This window comes from Schistocerca cancellata, chromosome 3 (assembly GCF_023864275.1).
Source record: "Schistocerca cancellata isolate TAMUIC-IGC-003103 chromosome 3, iqSchCanc2.1, whole genome shotgun sequence".
In the NCBI taxonomy this organism is placed as follows: Eukaryota; Metazoa; Arthropoda; class Insecta; order Orthoptera; family Acrididae; genus Schistocerca; species Schistocerca cancellata.
This window is the reverse complement of record NC_064628.1, coordinates 808,561,139-808,586,534: the sequence shown is the minus strand read 5'-3', so window position 1 is coordinate 808,586,534 and position 25,396 is coordinate 808,561,139. Positions and strand designations below refer to the sequence as shown.

The 25,396-nt window shown below is 37.0% G+C and overlaps 1 long non-coding RNA gene across 1 annotated transcript in view; it reads right to left on the bottom strand.

The window, feature by feature from the left end:
* The window catches only part of LOC126177077 (uncharacterized), a 39,051-nt gene extending 16,179 nt beyond the window's left edge, over window positions 1-22,872 (bottom strand). The window contains exon 1 of the long non-coding RNA XR_007535744.1: window positions 22,773-22,872. This is a non-coding gene — a long non-coding RNA (uncharacterized LOC126177077). The remainder of the gene's footprint in view (window positions 1-22,772) is intronic.
* Window positions 22,873-25,396: the final 2,524 nt, after the last annotated feature.

Genomic DNA, 25,396 nt, shown 5'->3' with positions numbered 1-25,396 from the left:
ATACCGAATCCTCTACATTGAATCTGATCAGTTTTATGTTACTGTCATACCTCCAATTCCCCTCCACTGCCTGTTTATTCATCATTTCATTCGTTAATATAATCTTTTCATCTGAGCTATCTCTCTTAACAAGGGAAATTCAATTTCTTTCCCAATACTGTTGGTGTGTTTTTCCCAAGACATTAGTTCACAGTGAGCAAATCCAGTAGATTCATTCCACAGGTTATTTATTATGGCCTCAAAATTAAGTATTTGAATGGCCCAAGTAGATTCTTCCTTGACCACAATATGTAATGCACAATCTATTGATTTCTTTCATTACTCTTTTGATCATATTCCTTCATGGAAAATAAGTAAACATTTTAATGTGTTTAATTTTGTACAACGCAATGTGTTGCATAAATCTTGCAGACAAAAACAGAGGCCCATGTCTAACAAAAGTGGAAAATAGGTAAACATTTTCATGTGTTTAATTTTGTACAACACAATGTGCCTTTCAGACAAACACAGAGGCTCAAGTCTAACAAACGTGATTGTGGTACCCCCACATTGTGAAAATAATGTTTCTTTTTTTTCTACAATATTTTTAGTGTTGGCCTTCTTTATAGGACAGGATGTACATTTTTAGAAAAAGTATCTGGAGCTACAAAAATATGTTTACATCCTCCTGTAGGAGTAGGGAATAGCCCTAGCAACTCATTTGGGAGCATTAGGAAGAATGGAATGTGTTAGATTCTTAGATGGTAATGATCTTTGCTCTTTGGCATCTATTCCTTTCAGCTAATCCTTTCTTATCACTTCTAGACAGTCTTTTGAATATTACAGTTTCCTGAATTTCAGCAATAATTTTTCTAGTCCCATGATGACTGTAGCTCTCATACAGGTAATCAATCAATTTATCAAAATGGCACACAGGGGAACACAATTACTAATCTTGATTATCCAAAGACTTTCACCTGGACAGTGGCCTCTTGTGTGTAGTGTAATACTGTTTCACTTTTAAGTTACCATGATGATGATGATAAGGTCCCATACGTAGGAGCGTAGGAGACGATGTGGGAGACCCACACCACTGACTAGGCAAGGTCCTAGCAGAAGTGGTTTTCCTTTGCCTTCCTCTGACCATAATGGGGATGAATGATGATGATGATGATGATTAAGATGATACAACATCCAGTCATCTCCAGGTAGGGAAAATCCCTGACCCCGCCGGTAATCGATCCCGTGACCCCGTGTGCAGGAAGCGAGAATGCTACCACAAGACCACGAGCTGCGGACTAAGTTACCATCAGGTCTATTTGTGAATATATGAAACAAAATGAAGATCCAAATTTGAAATTAATTAAACAAAATTAAAATTCATAAGTTACAATGTGAATTTTAGTTTTGTTTAATTAATTTCAAATTTGGATCTTCATTTTGTTTCATATATTCACAAATAGACACTTATCAGTTTTTCATCTTTCAGTCCCTGCAAATAAAATAATCTTATCTGACCCCCATTTACATCATGACCATCATCATACCTTTTTCCTACTGGCATTCCAGAAAGAGCATTGTAATTACACTATGTTGTCCTTATCCTTCATTTATATAATTTCCAGATCAAATAGCTGCACACATAATTCCCATTTGGTCAGTTTAGTATGCTTTAATCCACACTTCTACTCTATTGACGAATTTTTTAATAGAAACAAATGATGTATTGTATATATTCATACTATTAGTATTGTTATTTCAGCTTAAAAAAATGATGTACTGTATCTACTCATACTATTAGCATTGTTATTTCAAAAAAAAAAAAAAAAAAAAAAAAAAATGACATGTCCCACATCCACGAGGATCTCCTCAGCATAGATCCTCTAATCTAATCTAATCTGCAATTGCTTTCAGTTTCTCTGCACCACATTCATTCATTATTTTGCCTAAAACTAAATTCCTTCTCTACAAATTTAGACTTATTTAGTTTTAGTTTCACATTTACTTTGCATAAAGGTATAAGTACTTCATCTACAACCCAAAAATGCTTCTGCCAATGAGAACCAGAAATCAAGATATAATCAACATAAATTTCAATTTATTCAGTAATTCATTGCCTAAATGTATGTCAACAGCTATAATAAATGCACAAACAGATAAACTGAGTCCAAATGGCAGTACCCAGTATTGGTAACACCTTTGTGCAAAAATGCTGTACTAGATCTGGACTCTTTAGCTAAGCTAATGTTCCAGTATCCAAATTAAGTGAGCAATTTAGAACCATGGAATTTTTAAAGGATTTCATTCATGCTGGTTGGTTGGTCATTTTTCATTAAAAATGCTTCATTTGATTCTGTGGCATCAAAAACTACACTGACAACATTCTTTTTGCTGCTACCATTATTGTGTTGTATTTGCTATTGGATCTTTCAGCTATTCCCATTCCCAATATTTTCTCTGTTTTCTTCCTTTCAGTTCTTTCTTTGATACTGGAATAGCAGAGGGCTTAAGGAAAAAAAGATCCAGGTTCTCTTAAATTTATTTCATGCTCAATGACTTTTACTAAGCCTGGTTTGTCAAAAACTACCTTACTGTTTTGAATAAAAACTTTATCCAGATCACCCCTCTGACAAGATGTCATACCTCCAGTATCTTTGATTTTTCTCATTTACTCCTGTTGTATTTTACTCCTCTCAGATTTATTCATATCAAACTCTGCGTGTAAATATCTCAAAGGAAAGTTTAATTCATCATTTGTCTCTGTCCTCATGTTTTCATGAAAGTGATTTCATGTAACTTTTCATTATACACAACACTAAATATTCCAGCTGCAAAATCAATATTAACATCTCACTGGAGTAAACTTTCTGTTCCTAAAATCAGTTATGCTTACATCAGGTATTACAAAAAATATATTTTCTAGTATTTGAGCGCATCATGCAATAGCCATTAACTCTTCTTACTTAATACTTTTGGACACATTTCCAGTGGCACCCATAATATTCTGATCTCTGAAACATGCATTATTACTACCTCTTCTTTGTCTTTCATTGATTCAAAAAATATTTGAGAAATCCCACTGAATTCACACCCACTGACAATACATATTTGACAGATATTCCTTCCATATTTGCTAAAGTCACAGGATGCCATATTTCTTAACTACACTGAAGCACCAAAGAAACTGATTTAGGAATGTGTGTTCAAATACAAAGATATGCAAACAGGCAGAATGTGGCATGTGGTCAGCAATGCCTATATAAGACAACAAGTGTCTGGCACAGTTGTTAAATTGGTTACTATTGCTACAATGGTAGGTTATCGAGATTTAAATGAGTTTGACCGTGGTGTTAGAGTTGGTGTACAAGCTATGGGACACAGCATCTTCAAGGTAGCAATGAAGTGGGGATTTTCCCATATGATCATTTCATGAGTGTACTGTGAATATCAGGAATCCTGTAAAATATCAAAATTTCTGACATTGCTGCAAAGCGGAAGAAGATCCTGCAACAACAGGGCTAACGACTACTGAAGAGAATCCTTCAACATGACAGAAGAGCAACATTTACACAAATACATGAAGATAGTAACTGTTCTCGAAAGAACAGATACCACTGATGACCCTACAGCTTCTCTAGAATAAATGATAATTAATTGAAACCCTCAGCTGCTGACAGGTGTTGTTGATATACCTCGATGGGGACAGCTGAAAATGTGTGCCCCAAACGTGACTCGAAACTGGGATCTCCTGCTTACATGGTAGAAGCTCTATCCATCTGAGCCACTGAGGACACAGATGAATAGCGTGACTGCAGGGACTTATCCATTGCATGCTTCCCATGAGACCCACATTGCCATCTGTCCACAATCTACATATGTAATGTTCCTAACAGATATTTGCCCGAAACTGGGATCTCCTGCTTACATGGTAGAAGCTCTATCCATCTGAGCCACTGAGGACACAGATGAATAGCGTGACTGCAGGGACTTATCCATTGCATGCTTCCCATGAGACCCACATTGCCATCTGTCCACAATCTACATACGTAATGTTCCTAACAGATATTTGCCCATCCACTCATTACTCGCGCCAACTAAGCTGATGATTCTCTTAAGAGTTCAAGCAACTTGGGCACATTCGCACAGACGAAGGTCAATGGCCAGGTAGCCTTTAACTGTACATGAAGATAGTAACTGTTCTCGAAAGAACAGATACCATTGATGACTGTGCAGCTTCTCTAGAATAAATGATAATTAATTGAAACCCTCAGCTGCACACTTCCCTCCCGCATTACTATTCTGCTTTCAACCCTCCAGTCACCTGTTCCCAACACTTCTTCTTGCTCCCTGCCTCTTTATCCCTCCACCAACCCACCAAACACAACACCCACCCCAGTCCACCTGCTGAACTGCAATCGCGGCATTGTGTGTCTGGCTAGCACTATGAACATTCACAGAGGTATGTGAGTATTTTTACTCTAGCTCATCAAAATGGTGGGGTGGTGGACAGTGCAGCACTTCACTGTCCACCACCCCCACTATACCATCCCTCCCTCTACCCGCCCAAGCCTCCTCCTTACCTTCACCCAGTCGCCACTCCCGTCATGCACTGGTGCTGCTGCTCGCAATGTGGTTTCAGTTATCTGAGACTGTAGACGTCTGTGCAAGTTGTGTTTGTGTGTGTGTGTGTGTGTGTGTGTGTGTGTGTGTGTGTGTATGTGTGTGTGTGTGTGTGTGTGTGTGTGTGTGTGTGTGTCTATTACTGATAAAGGCCTTAATGGCTCAAAGCTGTAATTGTGTGAATCTTTTTGTTGTGCCAATCGCGACTCAGCATCTCCGCTCTATCATGAGTAGCAACTTTCCTTCTCTAATATTGATCTTTTTGTTGTAAGATTAATATTAATAGCATAATCACCAATTTCTTATATGTTGTAGCTTACTGCAAAACTTATGTTCCATGTTCAAGGGAGTTGTACCAACCCAACAACAAAATTTTATTTCTCATCTGAGCAATTTGATCCAAGCAACTCTTTTTCTAACCTATTCATGGGTAAAATCCCTATCTGCCAGTCACTTCCAGGTCCAAGAAGATCAAATATTCTGCATGTGGTTATGACAATCTGGGTTCTGTAGCTGAAAAAGATTCCACTGTTGTAGGGCAAAAGCTTCTACCTAGAAAAGTCAACCTGATGAGGATTCACCACCACAACCCAACAAAACAACAAATAAGATGATGAAAGATGATATGTGACACCAGAAAATGTCAAGATTCCAATGCCATGGGCTCAATATACTGATGATGCCAAGGGGATGTCAGAGCTTTCACATTCAAGAAAATCAGCATTAGACATGTTCTGTAAACTTCTTTTATACAAAAGAACCATCACTCAAAACACTGTAACTTAAAGTTCCTTGCAGTATTACACTTATACAAAGGCAAACTTTTGATAACATTCAAATATTGAAATACCATTTTGAATATTACACTTTACATTTTTTACTGTCAACAATGTAGCTGTGACATCATTAATACATGAGGAATTTACCTAATTTGTGTAACATCATATATGGTAGCAACATAATCTGGTCAAAATTGTTAGAATTCCATCCGTAGTGGAATATGAATGGAATTCTAAGAAGGTATTGTAACACTTTTCCTATGATATTGGTTGTTTCACTTTATAATAGATCAGTAGCCAAGCAACAAAAATCACCAGACTTGGCATTGATAACTTTGGTTGATATTTTTTCGATGTGCATTAAAGATTAACACTTGTAATTGGAATCCTATGCGTGATGATAAAATGTACTTACTGATGTAATGGATGAATGAATCTCTCCAATTAGCACTGAGTGAGGTGGCACAGTGGTTAGCACACCAGACTCACATTTGGGAGGACGATGGTTCAAACCTACATCTGACTACCCTGATTTAGGTTTTTGTGGTTTCCCTAAACTGCTTTAGGCAAATGCAAGGATGGTTCCTCTGAAGGGGCACTGGTGATTTCCTTCCCAATCCTTCCCTAATCCTATGGGACCAATGACCTCACTGTTTGGTCCCCTCCCCCAAATCAACCAACTAACAATATCTGATTGCAAATTCCTACCATGATTTAAATTACATAATAAAACAACACAAAGTAACTGCAAAGAAATTTAATATGTAATGAGTCTCCATCAAGTCTGTTACAAACTACAAATTGTAAATAACCTTCAAAATTCCTAAAACACGGAAACAACACTGAATTTAAGAAACACATAATTTACAATATTTCACATTACAAAAATTATTTACCTTTTCTGAAATTTATATCTCACTAGAAAGCTCAGGTGATGGATAATCCAGAAAAACTCCTGCTTTCCACCAAACTTGCTGGATTGAGGATTATTTGAAATAATTACTAATCTATATTGTTTTGTAAATAACGTATACAAAACACACCTGATTCATCTCCATATCAAGATCAAAACTCTGCTAATAATTTGATACCATCAAAATAATTAAACAGCACTAGAAGAGCCATGGCTTGTGACAAAGCAATTTTAATTCCCCTCTTGTTTTGCCATCTGCCTCCTTAAAATTGATTTTTTCAATTTTAACTGATTACCATTAACATACATGAATATAATCTGCATTTTCATAAAAGAGAAAGATTGGTGGTTAGTTTAAAGAATAAAACACCAGATCTAATTTTGTGCTTAGTTTTAGGTATGTAACTGGTTTTCTCATTTATTTTGACTGCTCCTAGCTAGTATCTTTTGTTATAGGGTGAAATCAGTGACTGTTTCATAACTTAAATTCTGTTGTTGACATATAAACAAATATAAACTCTGTAGTAGTTACAAACATTTGGAGGAACAACTAATAGCATTCTTAAAGTATTATTTGGTTTTATTTGAAAATGTGTTAGCCAAGCCAGACCTTAATTAATTCCAAACTAATTAACAGTTTTGTCAAAAGTATTGTTTACATAACTGTATTTGTCAATTTAATGATTTAAACAAATATTTTGGCTTAACCCTTGTGGTAGAAGAAATTGTTAAAAAGAACCAAATTTTTTATGTATTCAGTTAATTTAATGAGTTAAGTTATAATTATAATTTCTGTAAATTTAACTTCAAACAATGTGTATGTTCAGTACCTGTTATTGTGAGGAATACAAGGGCCTGATTTTTGGTCACAAGACAGTCAGTCCATGGCCGTGTTTCAGACGAGGAGCCTGTGTTGGTTAGAAAAACAACAATGCTTCAACTTAACTGTGAAGTAAGTGTTTCATAATTAGGCCACATGTTAAAACAATGCCAGTGTCTGCTCCATACATACCTTCCTATTCTTCAAGAACTGTGAACTTTATGGTGAAGTTTTTACTGCTCATAGATGTTCAGTAGTAAACTATTGTAGCAGTATGAGGAGGTTTGCCTGCAAACTATTACTGAGGCCTATCGAAAGTTAAACAATAGTACATTGGCCTGGCCATATAACTGTGTATCCAACAAAGAAATAAAAGTAGGTGAACTGCTCCAAGTGGTGCCCTGACATGAGGAATATTGTATGTGAGCACAATAAACAAGGACTTGCGCACTTTGAAAAGTGAAATCAACAGTGGTTTACAGTGAAGAGATGCTACAGCCAATCAGTGCTGGGGTTTCATGGCCACAGTATGACAGCAGCCAACCAGAGAGCAGGTTCTATGCAAGCAGCCATTGAGTGCATGAGCAGCCAAGCAGCACTTTGGTGGACACAGCAGATTGAGATAAACAAGATGCTTTGCTGAGAGAATTACAACATGCAGCAGACGAAAAATTGAGATGAGAACTGCAACAACAGCAGCAACAGAGCAGCAGAAAATGAGTACTTAAAAACAAGCTAATTCATTGTAAAAGCTGTTTTGTATTAAGTGATACATAATGAGTGACCTTGACAAACAAGACAGTGTGACTCAGAACAAAGCTGTAGAGGTTAAATTTTAAAGTGAACAGAAGGACTTAAGTGTGACTGGTCCTGTAGCCAATTATAAATCAAACAGGAATGTAATTTTGAATGATGGGGACAGAAGTCCTATTGTAGATGAAATGATAAAAGCACCATCTACAGTATACGGTGAGGTGAGTGGAATGGACGACAACAGTACTGAAGTACACGAGATCATTAAGGTTAGAAGGACAAAGCTAGTAGCAAAAGTCAGCAAGGGCAAAAGTTTATGGCAGATGAAAATTTGGAATTTGGAAGTAATGTTAAGGCAAATTATGAGTAGTTTGAGTAATATGAGTACGAAAAAAGACATTAGTAGAGTGGAAAATAGCATGAAAAAAGATATTAGTAGGGAGGAAAAGAAAACTGATAGCATTAGAACTGACATGGTTAACTTAAAAGATGAACTGAAGAAAGAAATTAAAAAGGAGTTTAAGGTAGTTAGCGCTAATCTTTCAGAATTAAATAGGTCGTTTGATGGGGTAATTAAAAGATGGTGATAATACTAATGAGAAATTAACATTGAGTAGTAAATGGGTAGTAGAGAGAGAGAAACATTGTGATGACAATAGTAGGAAGGTGGAGGTTTTCGAAAAACAATGTGCTGAAAATAGGGTTAAGCTTGAGAACCAAATCGATCATATTAAAAATGATTCAGAAACTGAGGTAGAAACCAAGTGTGCAGTAGTAGTAGAGGAAAAACTGGTAAAAATAAATGAAAATGTAGATTCAAAATTGGATAAAATAGAGAAAAAGGAGGAAGGAGTACAAAATCTAAAGCATAGAGTATCTGACAGTGAGTCTGATATTTTGGTAAGCAGGATGATAGTTTTTCCAGGGAAAGGATTAATGACGATTTGTTGTATGAAGAAGAGGAAGTGTGGCACCCTGTTAAAACAGCAAGTATACAAGGGCTACGTGTTAAGTGTTTACTAGACGGTGGAAGTGATTTGAATGGCCTGTCACAAGCATTTTGTGAATCTATTCAGAACACAGAGTATATAGTAGTGATGCATGTTTCCAGAATAAAAATTGTTGGCGCTATTCTTAAGCTATCAAAGAGTGTGAAACAAAAGGTACTATTAACTGTGAAATTGGCAGGACAGTTGTTGGGGTTCACTTTGTTGGTGATCCAAAATCTCAGCATTGATGTAATATTTGGAACTAGTTTCATGTGCAGATAGAAGTAGGGGGTTCAACATTCTGTGTTGGATTCATTATATGGCGATAATACTTACCCCAGCTGTCTGTCTCATTTTTCATGTTTCCTGAAGCAGTCAAACTCTTCTCCTATTCTATCTGCAGTTTATAAGTGAATCACAACCATTCCATCTTCGACTTTCATGTAATTTTGTGCAGTAGAATACTTTAGTATAGGAATATTGTAGAAAATTTTCCTCTAGTGTTATCTGCATGTCTATGTATATTTATGTTGTGAATATAATAGAGGGAAATATTCCACGTGGGAAAAATATATCTAAAAACAAAGAACAAAGATGATGAGACTTACCAAACAAAAGCGCTGGCAGGTCGATAGACACACAAACAAACACAAACATACACACAAAATCAAGCTTTCGCAACCAACGGTTGCTTCATCAGGAAAGAGGGAAGGAGAGGGAAAGACGAAAGGATGTGGGTTTTAAGGGAGAGGGTAAGGAGTCATTCCAATCCCGGGAGCGGAAAGACTTACCTTAGGGGGAAAAAAGGACAGGTATACACTGGCACACACACACACACACATATCCATCCGCACATACACAGACACAAGAAATGTGTGCTTGTGCCTGTGTATGTGCGGATGGATATGTGTGTGTGTGTGTGAGTGTATACCTGTCCTTTTTTCCCCCTAAGGTAAGTCTTTCTGCTCCCGGGATTGGAATGACTCCTTACCCTCTCCCTTAAAACCCACATCCTTTCGTCTTTCCCTCTCCTTCCCTCTTTACTGATGAAGCAACCGTTGGTTGCGAAAGCTTGAATTTTGTGTGTATGTTTGTGTTCGTTTGTGTGTCTATCGACCTGCCAGCGTTTTGTTTGGTAAGTCTCATCATCTTTGTTTTTAGATATATATTTATGTTGTGTTAAAATATATTATGACTTACCAAACGAGAAAGCACTGGTAGATAGACACAATAAAAAACACACAAACGTGTGTGTGTTTGTGTGTTTTTTATTGTGTGTTTTTAGTGTGTTTTTTATTGTGTCTATCTACCAGCGCTTTCTCGTTTGGTAAGTCACAGCATCTTTTTTAATATATTTTTCCCATGTGGAATGTTTCTATTTATTATATTTATGTTGTGTTAGTTATAAATAATGGAGTCATAAGAGAATGGAAGAAAATAAAGTGGTACCGTGGTTAAAGAATTTTTGTCAAACAAGAAGGTAAGGTAAACAGAAAATGAAAGGTGTCACCATACATGAACTATAATTAAAATCTCAAGAAATCAGCTCATTGGTGTAGCAGCAGAGGCAATATGCAGTATAAACCATCTTGAATATGAAATATCAATATTAATTGTGGTATAATAGAAGTGTTTGTGTTCGGTACAGTCAGTATACTGCAATAACTACCTACCCATAGGAGTGTGTCATGGTACAACCTTTTCTAACATTAAGGGATTCCAACTTTAGATATAGTTGCCTTTAGTAATGTGTGTGGAAATAGTAAGCAAGATTTGTATGTACATCGCCCTTCAGGCTATAATATTAAGAAATTTGATGGAATAGTTTTGTGAAGTGATAATTTTGTCTGATCAGTAATGAAAGTTAAATTTGCCTTAGCACAAGGATCTTTTACTGTGGAGTGTTTTTCAGTAGAATCAATTTTGCAGTAAATAAGCAGAGTGGGTGTTTATTTATTAGATAATGAAACAATAATGAAGTAATAAAATAAGGAATAATGTTAGGGTATTAGTGGTTAGGGAGCCTGTCTCTGCAGCAGGTGTTTTTTTTTTTTTTTTTTTTTTTTTTTTTTTTTTAAAAAAAAGCATGCACTCCAATAGGTAACAAGGTAAGAAATATAAGGGAAATAATAGTACTGACATACATGATTAATGAAAAAGATAACTGTATACAAACAAAACAAATGTGGTGTAACTACCTTGATGATCTACTGTGGGACTAGGAAACATTGGGTACTGTTTATATTGTGCAATTCATGACACTGCAGCTGAGAATGAGAGCTTAATAGAAGGAGCAATATTTTAGTGAGCTACAAGTTATATAATGCTTAATTATTGGACCTATATGTTATCTGAAAACTTTTCTTTGTTTTCTGAGGAATTATGAGCTTGAAGTGGTAACACTGGGATGGAGAACAATAATTTTGCTGATTCACTGATAACTGTGGTGCTAGACTGATGTGAATATTCTGACAGGTAAATTATTTGTTAACATTTTGTGACTTTGTGAGATTTAATTTTCTGGTTGAATGAGAGTAGTGCTCAGAGTGAAGTAGAGAAGTAGAGCAATGACTTGGTACAACTTTCATCCCCTTAATTTAGTAATTTAGTAATTAAGTTATGTGATGGGGACTCTTATTCTGTTTTTCATAATGTAATGGTTAGTAAATCTATGCCACTGCACATCCAGAGTTTTTACTAGAGGTACTCGACATCTTGAGTTTTTGCTATTTTGCAAATGGAAAAGAAACCAAACTCTTTCATGTTTAACCAGTTTCAGACAGTTATGAGTTAAAGTAATGCTTTGTAGTGTAATGTGCACTTGATTTAAAATTCTTTTTAGTCCACACTTTTCGCACTACAGTCAATTTTAGTGCTAATTATTGTAATGTTATGAGAACTATGTAATATATCTGTTTATGATGTAATGACTACCATTTGCCATTAGAGTTAAACATTTTTTCTTAGACTTAAGTTAGAAGTAAAAGTAAGTTTATTAATGCAAGGTATTTTGTCTAATTTTTTCATGTACTGTGGTGGAGGGAAACCACCTTCAAGGGAACTAATCACAGTGCATTTCCATGCCAACTGCCACTTGGACCTGTTGACGGTGTGGACAGCTTGATGAGAAAGTGTGTTAAAGCTCATTGAAAAAGTGAAAGTGCTTGTGAAAATTACTAAACATTGAGCAAGTAAATTTTTTTTTCTCAACATGAACTGCGATGTGCAGTGTAATTTAACTTTATGCCACCTGTGAGGATTAATTTTTTGTTAAGCAAGACAGTACTGGTATAAAATGTATCTTTAAACGTAATCTTCGCTTACCCAAGAAAGACATCACTTATGATTAAGATGCCTAATTTTTTTGTTAAAAGTATAATTTGTGGATATTTTGTGCAAAAGTAAAATACACTGCATGTAAATATTTTAGATGGGGATTTTCATATGGCCAGTTAGTAAAAGTAGGAATTTGAAAAATATATGTACTGTAGTTTTTGATAGGATTTCTTATGTAATATTGTTTTGTGTACATAGATTTTAAACCGAATTTCTGGCGTCACTTGTTGTCATTGAATTGTCCAGTTAGCTATTTGCAATATCTATCTGGTCAATCCAATGAGGGGGTGATGTGACGAAGCAAGCCGGGATAATTTTAATTCCCCTCTTGATTTGCCATTTGCCTCCTTAAATTGTTTTTTTCAATTTTAACTGATTACCATTAACATACGTCAATATAATCCACATTTTCATAAAAGAGAAAGATTGGCCCTTAGTTTAAAGAATAAAACACCAGATCTAATTTTGTGCTTAGTTTTAGGTATGTAATTGATTTTCTAATTTATTTCGATTATTCCTAGCATTCTTAAAATATTTATTTGGCTCTATTCAAAAACATGTTAGCCAAGCCAGATCTTAATTAATTCCAAAGTAATTAACAGTTTTGTCAAGTAATTTCATGATTTAAACAAATAATTCGGCTAAACCATAGTAGTACAAGAAACTGTTACAAAGAACCAAATTTTCGATGTATTCAGTTAATTTAATGAGTTAAGTTCTGATTGTAATTTCCGTACATTTAGCTTCAAATAATGTATAAGTTCAGTACCTATTATTGTGAGGATATACAAGGGCCCGACTTTTGGTCAGGATCGAGTTTCAGATGAGGAGCCTGTGTTGGTTAGAACAACAACAATGCTTCAACTTAACTGTGAAATAAGTGTTACACAATTAGGCCATGTGTTAAAACAATGACAGTCTCTGCTCCGTATGTACCTCTCTATTCGTCAAGAACTGTGAACTTTGTGGTGAGGTTTTTAAATCTCGTAGATGTTCAATAGTAAACTATTGTAGCAGTATGAGGAGGTTTGCCTGAAAACTATTAATGAGGCTTATCGAAAGTTAAACAATAGTGCATTGGCCATATAACTGTGTGCTATTGGAGGTTTGAACAATGAAATAAAAGTACTGTGAAATGCAACTGTGCAGCTGTAGGCTACATAATTTACAGTAGGCAGTGTCGGAATCCACAACCCATTTTTTGCAGCCAGTGTAGCAACTCAGTACGTCGACACCGAGGACAACCAACGAAGAAATAGAAGTAGGTGAACGACTACAAGTTTTAAGAAATTTATAATAAAGATCTAATGTTGATGAGCTAGCACAAAATTACACTCTCTAGTCAAATTACATGTAGCATTAACAAACAAAATTATAAAATCATACATTACCATAACTAAGTACTGATATTACAACACATGATTTTTGTAAAATAACTTTTAATATTTGTAAGAATTTCAATGCCAATTTTGGTTCTGGTTAAGCACATGTATGAAAGTAATACTGTAAGAAATTTGTAAAATGTAAACTTTAATGGCCATAAATGTCACAATTAATAAAATGTTCCAGACTATTATGCTGTTGTCGAATGGATTTCACCTTAAAACCTGATGTTTCATCCCCATCCATGGAGGACATTTTCAAGGGGGATCATAGCTTTGTTTAATGTCCAATTGAGACCATGGCTCACTACTGACTCAGCAGTGAGGCAGGATGTGAATTGTACATTCAGCAAAGCTGTAATAATCCTTGAAAACGTTCTCCACAGATGGGGACAAAACTTCTAAGTGAGCCATGGTGTGAATCAGAAATTCAACAAAGCTACTACCCCCCTTGAAAATGTGCTCTGCAGGTGGGGATGAAACATTGGATTTTAAGGTGAAATCCATTCGACCACAGCATAATAGCCCATAACATTTTATTAATTGCTACTGTAAGAGATTGTTTGATACTGGAAGTTTTCTGCAGACCTCAATTTTTTTCTGAGGCGAAATGGACATGAAATGTGTACATTCTAGTGGTCAGATGTTTGTGAGTATTGCTCTGTAATTTACACTATTGCTGAAACTTGGTGGAAGTGATGCAACGTACATACTGGGTAGTTATCAACATACCAGTGAATAAAGGAAGATGTCTACCAGCTTAAAAGTGTTCTTCCTTATTTAAGAGACAATAGGGTCCCTTAGTACACAGAAACCACATTGAACCTTGAATCTGGGAAACACAATATAACTTGATGAAAACAACTCAACAAAAGATAGGTGCCAAATTTTTATATCTGTAGTCACTTGACCATCTTGCAGCAACAGATTTTGCTGTGCATGACTCATGAACTATTTGAATTCCAGACAAGAAAGCTGAGTGCAGCTTACAGTAGTCAACTCTGTTCTGGGCAACAGTTGCGTGGTGGCCATTCACTCTAGCAGATAACTGGTTTGTGGTCATGTTGTTGTTGTTGTGGTCTTCAGTCCTGAGACTGGTTTGATGCAGCTCTCCATGCTACTCTATCCTGTGCAAGCTTCTTCATCTCCCAGTATCTACTGCAACCTACATCTTTCTGAATCTGCTTAGTGTATTCATCTCTTGGTCTCCCTCTACGATTTTTACCCACCACACTGCCCTCCAATGCTAAATTTGTGATCCCTTGATGCCTCAAAACATGTCCTACCAACCGATCCCTTCTTCTAGTCAAGTTGTGCCACAAACTTCTCTTCTCCCCAATCCTATTCAATACCTCCTCATTAGTTACGTGATCTACCCACCTTATCTTCAGCATTCTCCTGTAGCACCACATTTCGAAAGCTTCTATTCTTTTCTTGTCCAAACTAGTTATCGTCCATGTTTCACTTCCATACATGGCTACACTCCATACAAATACTTTCAGAAACGACTTCCTGACACTTAAATCTATACTCGATGTTAACAAATTCCTCTTCTTGAGAAACGCTTTCCTTGCCATTGCCAGTCTACATTTTATATCCTCTCTACTTCGACCATCATCAGTTATTTTACTCCCTAAATAGCAAAACTCCTTTACTACTTTAAGTGTCTCATTTTCTAATCTAATTCCCTCAGCATCACCCGACTTAATTTGACTACATTCCATTATCCTCATTTTGCTTTTGTTGATGTTCATCTTATATCCTCCTTTCAAGACACTGTCCATTCCGTTCAACTGCTCTTCCAAGTCCTTTGCTGTCTCTGACAGAATTACAATGTCACCGGCGAACCTCAAAGTTTTTACTTCTTCTCCATGAATTTTAATACCTACTCCGAATTTTTCTTTTGTTTCCTTTACTGCTTGCTCAATATACGGATTGAATAACATGGGGTAGAGGCTACAACCCTGTCTTACTCCTTTCCCAACCACTGCTTCCCTTTCATGCCCCTCGACTCTTATAACTGCCATCTGGTTTCTGTACAAACTGTAAATAGCCTTTCGCTCCCGGTATTTTATCCCTGCCACCTTCAGAATTTGAAAGAGAGTATTCCAGTTAACGTTGTCAAAAGCTTTCTCTAAGTCTACAAATGCTAGAAATGTAGGTTTGCCTTTTCTTAATCTTTCTTCTAAGATAAGTTGTAAGGTCAGTATTGCCTCACGTGTTCCAACATTTCTACGGAATCCAAACTGATCTTCCCCGAGGTCGGCTTCTACCAGTTTTTCCATTCGTCTGTAAAGAATTCGCGTTATTATTTTGCAGCTGTGATTTATTAAACTGATAGTTCGGTAATTTTCACATCTGTCAACACCTGCTTTCTTTGGGATTGGAATTATTATATTCTTCTTGAAGTCTGAGGGTATATCGCCTGTCTCATACATCGTGCTCACCAGATGGTAGAGTTTTGTCATGACTGGCTGTCCCGAGGCCATCAGTAGTTCAAATGGAATGTTGTCTACTCCTGGGGCCTTGTTTCGACTCAGGTCTTTCAGTGCTCTGTCAAACTCTTCACGCAGTATCTTATCTCCCATTTCATCTTCATCTACATCCTCTTCCATTTCCATAATATTGTCCTCAAGTACATCGCCCTTGTATAAACCCTCTATATACTCCTTCCACCTTTCTGCCTTCCATTCTTTGCTTAGAATTGGGTTGCCATCTGAGCTCTTGATATTCATACAAGTGGTTCTCTTCTCTCCAAAGGTCTCTTTAATTTTCCTGTAGGCAGTATCTATCTTACCCCTAGTGAGACAAACCTCTACATCCTTACATTTGTCCTCTAGCCATCCCTGCTTAGCCATTTTGCACTTCCTGTCAATATAATTTTTGAGACGTTTGTATTCCTTTTTGCCTGCTTCATTTACTGCATTTTTATATTTTCTCATTTCATCAATTAAATTCAATATTTCTTCTGTTACCCAAGGATTTCTATTAGCCCTCGTCTTTTTACCTACTTGATCCTCTGCTGCCTTCACTACTTCATCCCTCAGAGCTACCCATTCTTCTTCTACTGTATTTCTTTCCCCCATTCCTGTCAATTGTTCCCTTATGCTCTCCCTGAAACTCTCTACAACCTCTGGTTCTTTCAGTTTATCCAGGTCCCATCTCCCTAAATTCCCACCTTTTTGCAGTTTCTTCAGTTTCAATCTGCAGTTCATAACCAATAGATTGTGGTCAGAATCCACATCTGCCCCAGGAAATGTCTTACAATTTAAAACCTGGTTCCTAAATCTCTGTCTTACCATTATATAATCTATCTGATACCTTTTAGTATCTCCAGGATTCTTCCAGGTATACAACCTTCTTTTATGATTCTTGAACCAAGTGTTGGCTATGATTAAGTTATGCTCAGTGCAAAATTCTACAAGGCGGCTTCCTCTTTCATTCCTTCCCCCCAATCCATATTCACCTACTATGTTTCCTTCTCTCCCTTTTCCTACTGACGAATTCCAGTCACCCATGACTATTATATTTTCGTCTCCCTTCACTATCTGAATAATTTCTTTTATCTCGTCATACATTTCATCTATTTCTTCATCATCTGCAGAGGTAGTTGGCATATAAACTTGTACTACTGTAGTAGGCATGGGCTTTGTGTCTATCTTGGCCACAATAATGCGTTCTCTATGCTGTTTGTAGTAGCTAACGTGCACTCCTATTTTTTTATTCATTATTAAACCTACTCCTGCATTACCCCTATTTGATTTTGTATTTATAACCCTGTAATCACCTGACCAGAAGTCTTGTTCCTCCTGCCACCGAACTTCACTAATTCCCACTATATCTAACTTTAACCTATCCATTTCCCTTTTTAAATTTTCTAACCTACCTGTCCGATTAAGGGATCTGACATTCCACGCTCCGATCCGTAGAACGCCAGTTTTCTTTCTCCTGATAACGACGTCCTCCTGAGTAGTCCCCGCCGGAGATCCGAATGGGGGACTATTTTACATCCAGAATATTTTACCCAAGAGGACGCCATCATCATTTAATCATACAGTAGAGCTGCATGTCCTCGGGAAAAATTACGGCTGTAGTTTCCCCTTGCTTTCAGCCGTTCGCAGTACCAGCACAGCAAGGCCGTTTTGGTTAATGTTACAAGGCCAGATCAGTCAATCATCCTGACTGTTGCCCCTGTAACTACTGAAAAGGCTGCTGCCCCTCTTCAGGAACCACATGTTTGTCTGGCCTCTCTACAGATACCCCTCCGTTGTGGTTGCACCTACGGTACGGCCATCTGTATCGCTGAAGCATGCAAGCCTCCCCACCAACGGCAAGGTCCATGGTTCATGGGGGGGGGGGGGGGGGGGGGGTTTGTGGTCAAGCCCACATAAAATGCTGTACATAAGCTGCAGCAGAGGTGGTATATAGTGATCAGAGAAATCAGCTGCCCTCCCTCCCCCATTCCTTTGCTGCATACCAGTTACCTCCCTCTGAGTCACTAGCTATACATTCCCAACTGCTCTTCCTTCTTCCTGTCTCGTTATGCCTCTAACGTCACCCAATACAACCCCCACGCCAACCACCTGCCAAATTGCAATCCCAGCATTGTGTGCCCAGCTGGCACAATGTAGGTGTAGATGTAGGTGTACATGTGTGTGTGTGTGTGTGCGTGTATGTGTGTGTGAGAGAGAGAGAGAAATAGAGAGAGAGAGAGAGAGAGAGAGAGAGAGAGAGAGAGAGCTAATGAAGCTTTTATTCTTTGGGTGCCTGTTGATAACTCAGCGTATCTGCTATTTAGTGAGTGGTCTCCTTTACTCCCAATTTTTTTTTCTAATTCCACCAAATTCAGAGAACAAACTGTAATCAAGAGTTAAAGCTTCATTACCACCAGTATTGTATAATCTTGCATTATCAAGTGAAATACATGCAAAATGCTAAAAAATAAACATTTCAAGTATAATGTAAAAGCACTTGGTAACACTATTAAACAAGAAACAAATTATACATGAAACTGACTCACCAGAAAATAACTGTTGTTGATATAATCACACACTGAATCATTGGCACCATATTCAAAGTTAACTTGTGCAAGTGGGCAGTCTGAGTTGCATTTAGCAATATCAATATGTCCAGGTGGATTAAATTTATTTCAGTTGACACTTCATGCAATATTAACAATATTATTTTCTAAAATGCAAGAATAAAACTAAATCCGTAGGGTCGATGAAAGGTAGTAATTTCATTTTGTATGATGGTGTTTCCTATAGACTGTTAAAATTTTGTGCTGGCTTGATATGACTACCATTAAAGTTTGAGGGCAAGTCACACATTATCTGAAGAACATTTTTCTAATTTACTAGAACAATACAAAATAACATCACTTTTCAATAGTCACCCTACTTTTCAGTCCACTTGGTCCATGGTTGCACAGGCTTTCCAATACCTTCGGAAGAAAATTTTCAATCCATTAGTAAGCACTAATTCAATAGCTATCTGTTGAGAGGCCAGGCAAATGTGTGGTTCCTGAAGAGGGGCAGCAGCCTTTTCAGTAGTTGCAGGGGCAACAGTCTGGATGATCGATTGATTGATCTGGCCTTGTAACACTAACCAAAACGGTCTTGCTGTGCTGGTACTGCGAACGGCTGAAAGCAAGGGGAAACTACAGCCGTAATTTTTCCCGATGGCATGCAGCTTTACTGTATGATTAAATGATGATGGCGTTCTCTTGGGTAAAATATTCTGGAGATAAAATAGTCCCCCATTCGGATCTCCAGGCGGGGACTACTCAGAGGACATCATTTTCAGGAGAAACAAAACTGGCGTTCTACAGATCGGAGCATGGAATGTCAAATTCCTTAATCGGGCAGGTAGGTTAGAAAATTTAAAAAGGGAAATGGATAGGTTAAAGTTAGATATAGTGGGAATTAGTGAAGTTCGGTGGCAGGAGGAACAAGACTTTTGGTCAGGTGAATACAGGGTTAGAAATACAATATCAAATAGGGGTAATACAGGAGTCGGTTTAATAATGAATAATAAAATAGGAGTGTGGGTAAGCTACTACATACAGCATAGTGAACGCATTATTGTGGCCAAGATAGACATGAAGCCCATGCCTACTACAGTAGTACAAGTTTATATGACAACTAGCTCTGCAGATGATGAAGAAATTGATGAATTGTATGATGAGATAAAAGATATTATTCAGGTAGTGATGGGAGACGAAAATTTAATAGTCATGGGTGACTGGAATTCGACAGTAGGAAAAGGAAGAGAAGGAAACGTAGTAGGTGAATATGGATTGGGGCTAAGAAATGAAAGAGGAAGCCGTCTGGTAGAATTTTGCACTGAGCATAACTTAATCATAGTCATCTTGGTTCAAGAATCATGAAAGGAGGTTGTATACATTGAAGAACCCTGGAGATTCTAGAAGGTTTCAGATAAGATTATATAATGGTAAGACAGAGATTTAGGAACCAGATTTTAAATTGTAAGACATTTCCAGGGGCAGATGTGGACTCTGACCACAATCTATTGCTGATGAACTATAGACTAAAACTGAAGAAACTGCAAAAAGGTGGGAATTTAAGAAGATGGGACCTGGATAAACTGAAAGAACTAGAGGTTGTACAGAGTTTCAGGGAGAACATAAGGGAACAATTGATAGGAATGGGGGAAAGAAATACAGCAGAGGAAGAATGGGTAGCTCTGAGGGATGAAATAGTGAAGCACCAGAGAATCAAGTAGCTGAAAAGACGAGGGCTAGTAGAAAGCCACGAGTAACAAAAGAGATACTGAATTTAATTGATGAAAGGAGAAAATACAAAAATGCAGTAAATGAAGCAGGCAAAAAGGAATACAAACATCTCAAAAATCAGATCGACAGGAAGTGCAAAATGGCTAAGCAGGGATGGCTAATTCCAAGCAAAGAAGGGAAGGCAGAAAGATGGAAGCAGTATATAGAGAGTCTTATACAGGGGTGATGTTCTTGAGGACAATATTATGGAACTGGAAGAGGATATAGATGAAGATGAAATGGGAGATACGCGATAGAGCACTGAAAGACCTAAGTCGAAACAAGGCCCCGGGAGTAGACAACATTCCATTAGGACTACTGACAGCCTTGGGAGAGCCAGTCCTGACAAAACTCTACCATCTCGTGAGCAAGATGTATAAGACAGGTGAAATTCCCTCAGACTTCAAGAAGAAATAATAATGCCAATCCCAAAGAAAGCAGATGTTGACAGATGTGAAAATTACCAAACTATCAGTTTAATAAGTCACAGCTGCAAAATACTAATGCGAATTCTTTACAGACGAATGGAAAAACTGGTAGAAGCCGACCACAGGGAAGATCAGTTTGGATTCCGTAGAAATGTTGGAACACGTGAGGCAATACTGACCCTATGACTTACCTTAGAAGAAAGATTAAGGAAAGCAAACCTACGTTTCTAGCATTTGTAGACTTAGAGAAAGCTTTTGACAATGTTGACTGGAATACTCTCTTTCAAATTCTGAAGGTGGCAGGGGTAAAATACAGGGAGTGAAAGGCTATTTACAATTTGTACAGAAACCAGATGGCAGTTATAAGAGTTGACGGACATGAAAGGGAAGCAGTGGGAGTGAGACAGGGTTGTAGCCTCTCCCTGATGCTATTCAATCTGTATATTGAGCAAGCAGTGAAGGAAACATAAGAGAAGTTTGGAGTGAGTATTAAAATCCATGGAAAAGAAATAAAAACTTTGAGGTTCGCCAATGACATTGTAATTCTGTCAAAGACAGCAAAGAACTTGGAAGAGCAGTTGAACAGAACAGTGTCTTGAAAGGAGGGTATAAGATGAACATCAACAAAAGCAAAATGAGGATAATGGAATGTAGTCAAATTAAGTCGGGTGATGCTGAGGGAATTAGATTAGGAAATGAGACACTTAAAGTAGTAAAGGAGTTTTCCTATTTGGGGAGCAAAATAACTGATGATGGTCAAAGTAGAGAGGATATAAAATGTTGACTGGCAATGGCAAGGAAAGCGTTTTTGAAGAAAAGAAATTTGTTAACATTGAGTATAGATTTAAATGTCAGGAAGTCGTTTCTCAAAGTATTTGTATGGAGTGTAGCCATGTATGGAAGTGAAACATGGATGATAAATAGTTTGGACAAGAAGAGAATAGAAGCTTTCGAAATTTGGTGCTACAGAAGAATGCTGAAGATTAGATGGGTAGATCACATAACTAATGAGGAAGTATTGAATAGAATTAGGGAGAAGAGGAGTTTGTGGCACAACTTGACTAGAAGAAGGGATCAGTTGGTAGGACATGTTCTGAGGCATCAAGGGATCACAAATGTAGCATTGGAGGGCAGCTTGGAAGGTAAAAATCGTAGAGGGAGGCCAAGAGATGAATACACTAAGCAGATTCAGAAGGATGTAGGCTGCAGTAGATACTGGGAGATGAAGAAGCTTGCACAGGATAGAGTAGCATGGAGAGCTGCATCACACCAGTGTCAGGACTGAAGACCACAGCAACAACAACAACAACAACAGTAAGCACTTCACAGTGGCAAAGCATTGCCCTCATGTTTTGCTGAAAGTCTTCTTTGGATTTCAGATAAACCTTCAGATCACAAATGCAGGGTGCAGAATGCCATTCAGAATTAGTGTAAATAGAGAATGGGAAACTATGCTTATTTTGCAAAAGCACAAAGTGAACTGATGTGATAAATGTTGAAATCTTTTTGAGAATGAAGAGAACTGTAGCATCTAGCAACTAGCAAGTACACTAAACCATGGGTGACAATCTTGTGTGTCACATCTACATGGATAAATTAGTGAAATGCAATACATAGTTCACCTCACTCACTCAGTGATATGCCATTTAGTGCTGCATATCTTTTGTGTTTATTTACAATTTATGTACATTTTAGTTGGGACTCTACTAATTGACTGGAAGCAGGATGTTGTATTCATGGTTAGATCTTGCATGAAATTCATACACTGGTTTTGAGGATTTTTAACTATGAATGGTTATTCAAATAAGCTCTTACTTCACTAAAAGTTTGTTATTTATAGTGAAAGTTATGTGTTATGTTACTAATGTGAAATCTGACAGTCCCACTTATTTAATAATATAAAAATATCTCTACAATAATGTGAAAGAAAAATGTTCACAAATGATCCCTAAATAAGTTAAATAATGCCAGAATGATTACCCATTCTATTGACTCTGTGTAACTGGATGTTGCAGATAAGCTTCCTTGACAAATTTCAACTGTGCATCTTCTTGTGTCTTCAAATAGTATTTTCACTTCTCTGTAGACAAAAATATTGAAAGTAACATGGGCATAGCAATAACAGACAAGTATAAGGTTCAACTTTTGCTTACCCTACAGAATTAGGATTAGCTATAAATTACAGTTATTAAGGTCTGATATTTAAAGCACATCAGAGGTTTCTTGCTTTTCTGATGCATGGAGATAGAACAAGAGTAAATATCTAAATGCTATTTTTGTATATAAAATGTGAAAACATTCACAAATTTTATTTACTTTTCTTCATTTTCAGGGTGGCTATCCACTTCTTTCACAGGAGGAGCTGTCCCTAAAGATGTATCTTCAGGCTCTTCTTTACGATCTCGATAACTTGGTTTGTGGAGTCCATGGAATGCCTCCAAGTGGAAATTTTGGTTAAGATTCTCTGTATCAATGTCTGAACTCAGACGCATCACTCCAATGGCTAAATGATCGTTATCCTGTACAAACAAATGTTAATTGTTGTGATATCTGTAAGAATTAATAACATTATTATTATTATATTATATTTAGACTCATTGATATTTTAGATCATAGACACATATCGATACTGAATTATAACCAGCTGTCCAGTCAGTTAAGCTGGCCACATATCTGTGACCATGAATTATAATGAAACTGCATAGCACACCATGGTAAGGCTAATCAGAAAAACCATAATCAGTAAACAGGTAGTGAGAATTATAAAGGTGCAAGGAAATTAAAGGTTCTATCAACGTGTGACAAGGGACAGATCAAGATGACTTAGAATACTGCATCGTTGATCTCACAAAAGACTTCATCTTAAAAGTTGGAATGTAGCAAAGAGGAAGTCTTCAATTTCTATAATATGGCTCCTAATACAAATAATGTTTTTCCCCCCTATTCTGCTCTCTTTTCTGCAGATACGTATACCATGCAATTATGTATTCTTCAAATTCTTTTCTAAACTATAATTTTCCAAATCTTATTTCTCTGTGTGTAGTTTTGAGGCAGCTAATAACTACAGTATAAATAATTCTTGAAATGTTTTCCTCAATGAAATACTAAAAATTTACAATTTGCTACAATGATGTGCACTTCAATTTCAATTCTGCTAATAATTCTCTAATTTAATATTGACATACTTTATCTAAAGGCCCACATTTTTTCCTCTGTAAGAAAACATCTGACCTTTTTCAAAACTATGTATTTAAAAAGTTATCTTTATTCAAATTTATTGTTGACATAAGAATTCTAGAATGTTTGAGTCTCAGAATGCAGTACTTTCAAAAACCTTTGCCATAGTATTGCAGACCTGCCTTCTACAGGTAGAAGAGCTGAAGGGGCATGGAAGAAGGGTGAAGGAACAGGACTGTAGAGGTCTAGGAAAAGGGGTAGATTTTTGGAAAGTTGCTCAGAACCACGGGTCAGGAGATAATTACTCTACAGGCTGAGAAAGAAAGTCTTTCCTTCTCATTCTGTATGGTAAGTCTCCCCTGACCCACAGTTCTGGGTGACTGAACATCTTTTACTAGAGCTCTATTTGGATGTCTTGTTTTGATGTACACAGCATGATCATGTTGTGCTGTGTAATATGTGCAAAATAAAGTGTCGCATACTTATTATTTGTATTTTGTGGTTACCAGTAAACATTCATATGCAAATCCATTCCCATTACATGTTAGGGATTCAGCACCAGTGCTGTTTGCAGATGACGCAAGTCAATTGACTGAAGTAAATAATGAAGAAGATCTTTCTGCATCTGCAAAGGATGTTATAAAAGAAGTGAACAAATGGTTTACCAGAAACACACTGATAGTAACAATCCAGAAAACAGTACTCATGAATTCCCACACACATCAAAATAAAAATGCAGCACAGCCACTTATATATATGGATAAGCTAAACACTAGTGCTACTACTGAAACTAAATTTCTTGGGATTCATATCAAACAAAATGTTAAATGGACTGCTCATATCACATCTCTAAATTCAAAACTAACAACAACAAAAAAGGGTGCAAATGGCTCTGAGCACTATGGGACTTAACTTCTGAGGTCATCAGTCCCCTAGAACTTAGAACTACTTAAACCTAACTAACCTAAGGACATCACACACATCCATGCCCGAGGCAGGATTTGAACCTGCAACCGTAGCGGTCGTGTGGTTCCAGACTGTAGCGCCTAGAACCGCTCGGCCACCCCAGCCAGCACTAACAAAAATGAGCTATGTAGTAAGAATTGTTTGCAACAATACTAGTACTGAAACAGTTAGGGTTTTGTACTTCACTTGTATACGTTCAATACTGAGGTAGGATATAATATTATGGAGAAATGTACAGCAGATCAAAGCCATTTTCAGGAAACAAAAGGTGATTATAAGACTAATGAAACCAGGAAGCACCAGAAAACCATGCAAGCCTTTCTCTAAAGGTCTAAAAATCTTACCACTGTCCTGCATTTATATGGTGAAAGTAGTTGTGCATGTCAAAAATAGGATACTGAGGAAAGAAAACCTTTTTGCTCAAAACAAAATTGTCCATGATTACACTACCAGACCACACA